General features: G+C 41.6%; 1 long non-coding RNA gene across 1 annotated transcript; it reads right to left on the bottom strand.

Annotated features, from left to right (window-relative positions):
• Nucleotides 1-521: 521 nt before the first annotated feature.
• On the bottom strand, nt 522-8,058 carry LOC141921774 (uncharacterized). The gene is made up of 3 exons (XR_012622774.1): nt 7,908-8,058; nt 7,735-7,829; nt 522-825 (listed from the first exon to the last, which is right to left on the bottom strand). It is a non-coding gene; the product is annotated as an uncharacterized LOC141921774 (long non-coding RNA).
• Between the last annotated feature and the right edge of the window lie 1,443 nt (nt 8,059-9,501).

Here is a 9,501-nt window from a genome sequence, read left to right as displayed (position 1 = left end):
TTTCATCATAATTGCACCTGGCAGCTGAGGATCTTGAAGAATTTACAAAGTAACTTGATTGACTATATTTTGCCAGGTATCTGTTTTTTCCAATCTCCATGAATAATTCCTTTTACAGATTTGAGCTTCTTCTCTTTGCAAGAAGTCCAGTCCAGCACTTCCTCCACTTCCTTGGTGGTTCTTGTAAAGAATTATTGCAGAGCAATTCTTGATCTTTACACTGATCATGCTGACCAGATGCATAAGTAACTCAATGTGACTAGGGGCCTGATTTCAAAAATCACTGCTCAGTAATATTTACCTTACATTTTTATCTTTCAATTAGTGTTAAACTAATATTTATTATAAACTATTAATAAAAAATACTTGCCTAAAATTTACTCTTATGGGGATCCCTAAAATTTAGGATATATCATGAAAAGGGAACACAGGAAGCATGCACATTTTTGAAATTTTGAAGGTATTTGCATAACAATAGTTACCAATCCTGTGCTAAGAAACCTGAGGCTCAAGCATGGATCTCTTGTTTTTTCTTGTATTGTTTAATGTCATACAGCAGTTTTGTGGCAGAATAAAGTTGGAACAGACTTAAAACTCTTATCATTGGATGATACTTCCTCACCTGGAAGAGCTGGAAGGAGAACAGATGCATCCAGAAAATGTGCAAGGAAAGGTTTCCAAATCTTTCAGGGCACGTCCAGGCCTAGCGACACATTAGGGGCTCTGCAGATATTCTCCAGGCAACTCTCCTGCTTCATCACTGAGTCGGTCCTCCAGCTCTCACTGCTGAAGGAGTTCTTTCATGTTACTTCTCCCCTCTTTCATCTATGGAGAAGCACAGTCAAAGCACATCATTAAAAACTCTGGAGCACTTGAACATTTCTGTAAAGGAAAAGATGTTGGTTAGTAACAATACCTCACTGCAAACAGTCACATACATATGTGTGACCTTGACATGTATTGGAAACCTCAGAAAGCCATTCATAGTAATGCTTCTTATTTTTCCTGGAGGCAGTTAGTTCAGCCTTTAGGAATTGCTTTAAGTTATGAAGAGTCAATGGACCAAACTGCATCGTGCTGCAGGTGGGTAAAGCTCCTTTGAAAGAAGCACTCACTCTCTTCAGTGATTTTGTTCCTGCAGCAGTGAATTTGTTCCACTGTCCCTGGCTCATGAGACCACCTTCTCCTTTCCGAGTCTCTCTCTCTCTCCTTTCCTCTTTATGTCTTAATTCACTGCTGTCATGATTTATACTAGCAATACAATGTGCAAGACATGAAAATCTATACATCTATCATACCACTGTCTGAACACTGGGACATGACATTTCAAAATTATTTTTTCCCTATACATTTATCATACTTTTTTTTTTTTTTTTTTTTTTTTTTGAAAGGAGACACTGTCTTCTGTGGATTGAAGCAGGCTGAAGATGGTCCGGCACCTCTGCTATCCTATTTCATGTACTGCATGTGGCTCATGGGGTAGAGAAAGGGGCAGGAGCACTGCTCTGCTGTGGTTCTCTATCTGTTCCTTTGGCCAATACTGGGGAGCTAAATATTTTATGATTCTTGTAGAGTCTAAGGTACATACATTTAGCATGTTATCCATCAGTGGCAATTTGAGGTTTAGCGTAAACATAAATTGTTCTTTAGGGAAGAGTAAAGATCTGTGATGGCTTGTTCCTGCAACTGGCTGATCTTTATCAGCCTTGTGACAGTCCCACAGGGACAACTGGTTGTAATGAGCTCATTTATTATTGATTCAATCTTTGGACAATTAATCAGAATTAATCAGGGTTCAGTGATGTTTTAGAGGTCTGAAAATATGTACATAAGAGCTAGGGATGCCTGAGTGTACTGAAGGAAGCATGAGATGAACGCTGTCACAGGAATCAAATGCAACTCTGCCTCTTTCAAGGTTTGGAAACAGATAGCAAATTTTTGAAGATATCTTCCTCTCCCTCATCTTCACTTCCCTGTACAATGTAACTCTGGGAGAGGCTGAGCATAAATGACAAAACACACTGAAATAAATGGTTCTTAAAAAATTTCCAGCTCAACCTTAGATATTTCTTCCCTGGTCACCCCCTCTGCAGGCAAAATCCTGCCTCCCAGAAGCTGTAAGGCACTGGAGCCTGAAATTAGCTGTGTGATCTTATTACTGCAGCTCTTGTGCTTTTTTCCACACATCCACATATTGGTAGTTACTCTTGTTCTTTATAATTTAATTTTAGACATAACATAATCTTGTCAGAGTAAATGCTTGTGTCTCTCTGTGGTTTTTTTTATAAAACAAGAACTGTAGTGTCTAGATGCTAGGCAAGAAAGTTGGTGTAGTGTAAGGACCAGATATAAACATGCTGTAAAATTCTTTAACACTTTTAATGTCTGTTAAAAATGGTCAAAAATTTTGATTAGAAAATTAATGTCTCTGACATAACTGAGATCTGGTTAAAAATAGTTTTTCATATAAAGAAGATTTTTTTTTTCTATGTGGAGCTTCTGAACACAATGGAAATTTATATTTTGTTTCCTCTGATATCCGTGTATTTTAGAAATGAAAACTTTTTTAAAAGTGTAAATAGGTTTCTGAGTTAGGAAAATAAGCCATCATCTGTCTTCATGATGTCAAGAGTGTTTCTTGTAAAAGTTTTTAATGTACATTTTTCATGAAAGAATTTTCCTCCTCTTCTCCCCACTCCCAACTATTTTTGACTAACTTACACTTGGACTGGAAATATCCTGAAAAAATAATTTGTGATTTTGAAGGCAGTGTGATAGATAATTTGGAAAGAGAAAAGACAGACAACTGACTAATGCTATAAAAATAAGATATTGCTAAATGCCAAATATCTCCTGGATGTGCATTAATTCTGTTTATATTGGATCTAAGCTAAGTACTAATTTTATTAGCAGCAGTTAAGTCTAAAATTCAAATATATAGTAATGTGGAACAAGTCAATGTCTGCTATTGGAACAAGAGTAATTAGTTGAGTAATTAATTGAACCATGCTTGAGGTTTTTTTCAGTCAAGGTATTTAAACTGAATACATTGTTCTTTATCTCATCATAATGAATTGTTCACAGAATGTATATGTTACATTCTGCCAGTGACATATGGATTCTACCTCATGTCATTAATACAGTGGTTAACATCCACAATTAATTAAATAGTTTTGGCACACTATCCCATCCAAGTCAATGAGCAAAGCTGGATATAATTTGAAGATTCAATGCATTTGCCTGTGTGTTTGAATCTTCCTCTGAAGGAGGTGGAGATGCCTGGGTGAAGAGGCTGAAGTTTTGTTGAACTTCTCCCATTTTTGAGTTAAAGTACCCTGGCGTGTAATTAAGACTGAGGTGTTGGTGCATTATAAAATTATTGCCAATGACACAGAGTATTTGAGATTAATTTAGCCATAGGTCTTGTTGTCTGAAAGATTTAAGAGTAACATTTTAAATTAGAGTCCCAACTATGCATTTAATTTAGATTTAATATGACAGTTATTTGTTCTGCTAATAAAAGCCCCATTGCATATTAAAAACACATTAATTGAGGATTAACACAGATGTAGTAGATTTAGAAATCTTTGATGAAAGCATTTTAAAGCATCAGTTGGCATTTATGATTACTGTAAATATATTAACAGCATTAATGTGACCATCTACTTAAATCTAGCAGATTTTGTCCAATCCAGATCATAGCTTCTGGTGTTATGGCCAGCCATCTCAATTAAACTTTTTTACACAGTGTTTAAATTACAGCCTTTTGACTCTGTTTGTAGGTGCTGCCACTGCAGACATGCAGTCTCTTTCCTGGTCTGTGAACAGAAAAGGTAACTGTGCACTGACTGCAGAGATCACGTACATCAAGTAATGCCTCCTTGCAAAACACAGATATTTCAAAACAGACGTTTCAGTCTCTTCTGGAGGCTGGAAGCCTCCGGTGAGGAGGTGTTTGCATATTTGCATGTGCATAGTGATTGTATCATTCAACTGAAGTGGTCGTATGCAGAAAGTTACTAAAGTTTCGCAGAATCACAGAATTGTCTAGGTTGGAAAGGACCTTGAAGATCATCTAGTCCAACCATTAACCTAACACTGACAGTTCCCAACTACACCATATCCCTCAGCGCTATGTCAACCTCTTAAACACCTCCAGGGATGGGGAATCCACCACTTCCCTGGGCAGCCCATTCCAATGCCTAACAACCCGTTCTGTAAAGAAATGCTTCCTAATATCCAGTCTAAACCTTCCCTGGCACAACTTGAGGCCATTACCTCTTGTCCTATCTCTTGTTACTCGGTTAAAGAGACTCATCCCCAGCTCTCTGCAACCTCCTTTCAGGTAGTTGTAGAGGGCGATGAGGTCTCCCCTCAGCCTCCTCTTCTTCAGTCTAAACAACCCCAGTTCCCTCAGCTGCTCCTCATAAGACCTGTGCTCCAGACCTTTCACCAGCTTCGTTGCCCTTCTTTGGACACGCTGGAGTAATTCAATGTCCTTTTTGTAGTGAGGGGCCCAAAACTGAACACAGTAATCGAGGTGGAGCCTCACCTGTGCTGAGTACAGGGGTAAGATCACTTCCCTGCCCCTGCTGGCCACGCTATTGCTGATACAAGCCAGGATGCCATTGGCCTTCTTGGCCACCTGGGCACACTGCTGGCTCCTGTTCAGCCGGCTGTCAATCAACACCCTCAGGTCCCTCTCTGACTGGCAGTTCTCCAGCCACTCCTCCCCAAGCCTGTAGCGCTGCTGGGGGTTGTTGTGGCCGGTACAGGGCAGCCTTGGGGTGTCCCACTGCCCTGCCTCAGTGGCATCCTCTGTGCTCTTCAGGGAACATAATTAATCCTAGAGATAGCTGTCAGTCATGTGTAGTTCATAATTTTCTATGAAGCATCTGCTGGGGAAAGCCTCTGTCTGTGCTAATTGACAAGGTAAGGCCAACTGGAGCTGTTAGTGGAGTCTTTTTGTGAACTATGCTAAACTGATGTCTTGTGCTCCCCTTCTCATCTTTTTGGACAATGTTATTTATGACCCACCTTGCACAGGAGAGGCTGACAAATTTGATCTCGCAGGCCCCTCACTGAAGGATATGTTAGATTGAAGCCTGCTGAAAGGAAGGAAGGAAAGGAGACTACATGTCCTTCAGAAGATCTTTCCATGGAAGATCAGGGAATGCTACAGGCATTGGAAAGAGTGGGAACAATGTTTTCTTTCTGTGTGTGTATGTGCAGTTTTTTTTAGTTGGATGGCTTTTTTGGGAGTTGGCAGGCAGTGTGAAGGAGGACGTGCTTTGCCAGTGCCATTGTTTTCTGCTTTTCTTTTAACTTTTAGGGAGAGAAGAAGAGAGCAGACTACATGGCTGTGCTATTCTGTGTCTTCAGACAAACTTGTCCTCTGCTTTCTGCCTTGCAGAAAGAGTAGCCCTCTCTGGCTCTGCTGGTCAGTTAATGCCTCAGCAACACCCTGTGTTATTATTCTCCTACTCCTCCAGCTCAGCAAGCTGTAAGCCAGCTTCAGGAAGGCACCAAATTTGATCTGATGACAGCAGCATTTCCTAGCACACTGCAAGGCACTGGGCAGGCAGTAGACATGGTCTTGCCTTGAGGGTTGTAATGCAGCCTTGTAGTAGGATCTAGTAACGATGTATTATTATAAATCCTTATCATGTTTATTTCACTTTTCATTCACATTCCTTCCAATCTTTTGATATTTAGCCTCAGGGCAGATTCAGCTATATATCCAAAGATGCAACTTTACATTGAATTAATGTGTATCTCTTTGCCAGTTAAGAAGTTAACAAAAAAGGAGTAGGTGTCACTATTTTGCTTATGGTGGGAATTTGACGATGCACTGAACCAAGCACAACACACTTCCAGAATCTTAACTAGTTTGATTGCACCATCGACACTGTTATTTCGACAGCCCCGCTCTCCGGCATCTGGCATAATTGGAAGCAGCAGCCAGCAGGTATCAGATGTCAGTATGAATTGTCTCCTGCTGCGTGAGCACTGACTATGAAATTGATTTGCTGCCTTTTTTACACAGTATTGTGATGAAAGTAACGTAAAGTCCCAAACAGACAAATTCCGTATTTGTGTACATACAGTTAAAATAGGCATATGTATAAAAATTAGAGAGGGGAAAATATATCAACAAAAAAGCAGTATGGCACCATCAGGCCCTCCTTCCTCACAGGCGGTTGTGGTGGCAGTCCCCCCTGTGTTTCTGAAGAAGTTGAGCTAAACTAATAGCTGGAAACCAATTTCTTTGGGTACTTGTATGGATCAAAATCATAAAACATGAGAAAGAACCCTTCAGTGAGTGAATTTACATCTCTATTTTACTCACTGGCGATAATAAGGCGGGACAGAGACGCTGTGGAAAACATGTCTCCAACTTGAAGCAAATTTTCCCGATTTGTCATCAGGATGATCAAGACCCCTAAGGCAAGAAAACTGGCCTGAGCAAAGTCAGGGGCAAATTTCTGTTGATTTACTATAGTCAGGATTTTGTCTTAGTGCACATCAGAAATAAACAACTGTCTCTCAGGGCCTTCACGATCCTGTCATACAGAACAATTTCATGTATATAAAGGCAATGTCCATGGGACTGGGATCTTGACCACTGATTTGAGGAACTATAAGGGAGGATTAGACCAGGTATAAAAGTGGTGCCATCATCCCAAACCTTGAGAAAAACCTTTGAGCGCTCCTTAAGGATTGTTGGCATCTAGGTGATGGCAGTAGGAGCACGGGAGTCCAGGCTTCACTGGCAAGAACTGGTACCTCTTCTCAAGCAAGGTTACAACTGTCTACAAAACAACTGTGTTTATGGGTCTCTTCCTCAGCTTGAGGCAGTACTTGGCTTTGATGCAAGAAGGCTTAATCAGCTCCTACTGTAATCAAATTATTTAAGGTCTTTCAAAAAGCAAATTGCAACAAGTTCCCTTCCTAAGAAGTCAGGGTCAAAAACCTTTTTAGAAAAACAATCTTGAGCATGGATTACTGAATGTGGCCACCTTTTAGACAAGAGCAATGGAGAAAAACATTCCCAACATCTGGTTCAGCGGGGCCCGAGTCCAGTGTTTAATTGTGGTTTTGCTCTGACACCCAGTTGCATAGCAATAAAGGGGAGCATATGATACAATAATCTATATATAGGACAGGTGGGGCCGAACCTTTGACTGGAGGCCAGCTAGTCTGGTATTCTAATCTCGGTGCTGACACGAAGGCAGCTGGTAACCTTCAGCAGGTCACTTAAAGTTCTTCCTAAATTTCAGAATCTCTGTTGATGGGCGACTGGTCTGTAACTGTCTTGGTAATGACAGTTGTCATAACATGAACTAACAGGCCATTTCATATGCAGTCAGATCACAGGTGCCCAGAAAAACTTTCCCTTCATCCTGGATAAGCACAAGATAATTTACAGGGAGATGGCCACCCTGCTCAGAGGGCAGTTTCCCCACAGAAGGAGCAATATACTGCAGTTTTCTTCCCTGCAGAAGCAAGCAATCTAGTTTGAATCTGACCTTAGGGGGAGATGGAGGGAAGTCATTTGAGCAGCTGGTCCCCTTCTTCTTCCCCACATAAGGCACAAGCAATGGTGCTTTTGCACCTCATGATGCCTGGAATTCTTCCCTTCCTCAACCACCTTCTGCCCTAGGTAACACCTCACTTTCCCTATTTCTGAGGCTAGGTCTAATTCCAACAGCAAGACTACAAACAGATACTTACCCTATCTGACAGACTTAGGCCCTTTTCCACAGAACCAGGATTTCCGTCAGCTTTTAACCCTATGCTTCGACCCCAAGGATGAATTGTAATTTCACCTGCAAAAGGGTGCTGTTATAGGGATGCTCTCTGCAGCTCATTCCCCAGAGGAATGTGATAGAAAGAAATCCTCCCACCTCCATGCTGAAGCACTGTGTGGGCTTGCTCAAATACAGGATGCTGCTGACTCAGCCAGTCCAATCTGCCATTATGTTCTTCCCCTCATTTTCTTGGGAAGCTTCCCTAAGGTATGCAGGCCTTCAATGGTGAGGAGGAGGAGCAAGAGGACTCTACTCTTCTTCCTGCAACTGCAGAAAATTGTGTGTCGTACTAGGGAAGCTGCTGCCTACTGCTCTGGCTGTCATTGAAATCAGGAGAGGAACAGGGATGTGAGCCAACACCATTTCCTCTCATGTGTTAAGGAAGAAAAGTCCTATCATTTATTTAAAGGGTGCTGTTATCAGAGTCAACAAAATTTTTCATATTGATGTGTTCATTGGTGGAGGAAAGAGGATTCCTTCAAGAATGAAACACAAATCTGGATAAATTAAACAACAGTCTTACAGCATTTATAATGCATTTAACAGACTCTTCCAAGCTGTGTCCTTCTAGTCTGTTTCCTTCCCTTCATTGTTGTGGAGGCGAGTGAATTGTAACACTGGGCATTTACGGTTTCTGAGAGCCTGCTCCCACCCCTCCCCACAACACACTCCTGTCATTTCACAGTGCCTTTTCTTCCTTTCCAACTTCATCAGACTCCTTATGAGGATTCAGTAACCTGCATTTCTCAATAGAAGCTGAATAGCTAAATCCAGTAGGATAGGTGAAGTCTCTTCCAGAAGTGGCCCAGGAGGATCCTAATGTGCTCTCCCTCACTCCTCTCAGGTGGCTGCTCAACTTTTGCTGCTCTTTTCCCCCAGTTTATTTCTCTTAAAAGGAATAGGCCAGTTCAACCCTCCACTCCTGGATTCTCTTAAAGAGAAATTTCAGGGGGATTAGTGTAAGCAGCATGGTTAAATTCCTCCTGTCTGCTTCTTACTGAAAACTTACCCTCCAGCTTTTGTTTTAGTAGCAGTAAAACTTTTGCAACTGAATGACTTTTTTTGAATGTTTTATTGTTCCCTTTATAGCAAATGTTGCAGCATGCACATATGATGTCAGGTTCCTCTTGTGAGTATTTGATTTCTAGCGACATGAATATGACACAGATGGACATGAGAACCCGGCTGTTGACTCAGTCTCTCAGTGCCCTTTTGTTTATGCCTGTGACCTGGTCACGTAGTACAAAGAGTTTCCTGCTGAACTACATGCAGCTGCCTGGCTGAAAAGCATGTGAGAGCTTTATTTGTCCTGCCTGCAGCCCCAGATCTTCTTGGAACCAGCTCCCGGATCCCTCCCAACGTGGAGGTGGGTGATATCACTGCGCAGCCTTCCCAAGGATTTTGGCCTGTCTGGAATCCACCGTCAGGGATCTGCAGGGCATTACAGCCTGCGTTTCAGTGTACTGCTCCCAGTAAACTGCCCGAGTAAGGCTCTGGGCTCCCTGGGGCTTCAGAGCACTACCACCCATTTTTGTCAAGAAGAACAAATATAAGTGACAGACAGGAAACATAAACTAAGGTTTGATTGGTTCAAGCCCTTTTTCTGAATTTATTTTAACAGATTGACACCCCCAACCCCCCCTCCCTTGGAATCCCTTATGCTGTCAGAAAAACTGCTTAGGCCTGTTTT

Source organism: Strix aluco, chromosome 3 (genome assembly GCF_031877795.1).
Source record: "Strix aluco isolate bStrAlu1 chromosome 3, bStrAlu1.hap1, whole genome shotgun sequence".
NCBI classification, from domain to species: domain Eukaryota; kingdom Metazoa; phylum Chordata; class Aves; order Strigiformes; family Strigidae; genus Strix; species Strix aluco.
This window is presented reverse-complemented; position numbering and strand designations above follow the sequence as displayed.